At 50.6% G+C, this 2,329-nt stretch overlaps 1 protein-coding gene across 1 annotated transcript in view; it reads left to right on the forward strand.

Moving 5' to 3' along the window:
- Positions 1-356: 356 nt before the first annotated feature.
- Positions 357-2,329, forward strand: part of SGO1 (shugoshin 1) — a 16,076-nt gene continuing 14,103 nt past the window's right edge. Inside the window, exon 1 of the mRNA XM_006083650.3 lies at positions 357-457. The gene's annotated coding sequence lies outside the window, so the exon portion shown is untranslated. The remainder of the gene's footprint in view (positions 458-2,329) is intronic.

The following is a 2,329-nucleotide window of genomic DNA, read 5'->3' on the forward strand; positions in this document are numbered from 1 at the left end:
GCACAACCTCGAAGATGGGACGCCGCAAAACTAAAGTTAAAACAGGAAGCTTCTGAGCCCTAAAATACCCACCCTTCAAAGGACTGGGAGCGGCTCCGCCCCCAGAAGCCAACAACTCAGAGCGCAAAAGTGCAGGCAGGTCCACCCGCTTGACAGCCGGCTCCGCCCTCCCGGGACTCGGGCGGAGAGTGCCCGGATGTGGATGCTTGTCGACAGTGCGTCACGTGAGGACGCCCGAGGGGGTGGGGCTCTGCCTGCGTCGGCGAATGCGCCGCCGCCTCACGTGACCTCCACCCAGCCAGCCAATGGGCGAGAGCGGATGCGAATTTCGAATGTGGCTGCGGTAGTCGGCGGTGACGGGAGACGGGGCTGGCGGTCCGGGAGCTCGGTGCACGCTCCGCCGGGTGCTGTCGCGGAGCCTGGGGATGTGAGGAGGAAGACAGAGGTGGTGGCCAAGGTACGGCTGCGGGCGCGCCTGTGGGAGGCGGGTCTCCTGGCCCTTTTCCGGCAGCGCGCCCACCCCCCGCCCGCGGGCTTTCCGGAAGCCCCTCGGAGAAAGAGGGGGCCGCACGGCGTTCGGATGCGGATCGGAGGCGTCGTGACCCCGATTCCGATTCCCGCTGGGTCTCTCTGTCGTTCTAAGTTCGGCGTCCAAAAACGGAGGCTGCGGAGTCGGACTCACCGGGTGCCTTTGTCCTGGCCACCCGACCCGCGCTCCCCGAGGATCCAGTTTCCTCTTCTGTGAAATAAACGGGGTCCGGAACCTCCTGCCCGGTAGAATTGTGTGAATTACGCGATGTGTAAACAAAACACTTACGGTCGTTCAAACCAGGCTCCGCATAAAGCACAGAGCCTGGCAGCTGTGTTTTGTGCTTTTGCTTGGCCGGTTCCCCCGGAGAAGCCGGCCTGACAGTGTCCCGGTGCCCTGCCTGGTGCCTGGGCGGCTGGAATGATGGAGGAATTGAGATGCAGGTCAAATATTCTGCGTCCTTTTCAATCCAGAGCGCGACTGTCATCCCGCGCTGTGACCTGTTCTCATTCATTCTCTCCACCACGCTCCCTGCTAGTGCCATCATCGGCCCAGACAGGAAATAAAACTGACACGGCAATGTTGTCTGATTTTAAGTTGACTACATGTGATAACAGTTTTTTGTGCGGTTTTTTTTTTTTTTGCGGGGGGGTGGTAGGATAACACTTGGTTTTTAAAATACCTTCACTAAACTAACTTGGTCCATTACTTAATCTGTCATCAAACATCTCCAGCTCCAACTTCAAACACGACACTGTGGTACCTTGTGTTATACAACCCACTTAACATAAGTGCTTCAAGAAATAGTTGTGCCTTCCCTGCTGGGGACATCCCAGGGTATATTTTATTGATGTCGGCGGAAAGGAAATATTTAAGTGAGATCTACAGTATCTATACCTAATACCCCGGACACTGCAGAGGGGAAAATAAGTAAGGCCTGGTGAAAAGTCCTCCAGAAAATGTAAGTTTCAGGAGTAGATGTGACTAAGGAGAGGAAGGTAGCCTCTGTAGTGAAATTGTTTGCATGGATTGTTGTAGGAAAGAACTACTTTTTGCGATTTTAAGATCTGCTCAAGTGCAATCTAAGGTAAGAGATGTTCATGGAAAGTAGTGTGACAAGCTTAGTAGCAGAATGCTGAAGCCTATCTGGTTTGCCTCAGTAAGTACACTTACGTATTAATATACTCACTAGCATATTCCACTGTCAATGCATGTTTTGCTAATTTCTGGTTTGCTATATTCAGGATGTACTGGGAGTTAGCAGGTCTGAGTTTTAGAAAACTTTGAGGACACTTGCCTGTTTCTGTGCGCCAGTTCCTGCTGGTTCTAGCTCTATCGTTGTTCTAATAGCCTATTAAAATTGTATGTACTGCATAGTTTAACTAAACCTCAGATCACTTTGACTTTAGTGAAAGTGTATGCATGTCTAAAGTAATATTGAGTTAAAAGAATGTGGAAGAGAAAGAATTAATCAAGTGACCTAATCGGATAAACAATAGAGAAAAACTGGAAAACAAAGCCCAGATATATGATTGCCTCTCTTCTAATGCTGTAAGCCGAATAAACACTAAAAGTTGGTCATAGGTATTGCCTGTAGGAGACATAAGTAATAATGACATCAAAATATAGTATTAATCCCTAACCGGTTTGGCTCAGTGGATAGAGCATCGGCCTGCTGACTGAAAGGTCCCAGGTTCGATTCCGGTCAAAGGCATGTACCTTGGTTGCGGGCACATTCCCCAGTAGGGGGTGTGCAGGAGGCAGCTGATCGATGTTTCTAACTCTCTATCCCTTTCTCTT

Source organism: Myotis lucifugus, unplaced genomic scaffold (genome assembly GCF_000147115.1).
Source record: "Myotis lucifugus unplaced genomic scaffold, Myoluc2.0 scaffold_8, whole genome shotgun sequence".
NCBI lineage: Eukaryota > Metazoa > Chordata > Mammalia > Chiroptera > Vespertilionidae > Myotis > Myotis lucifugus.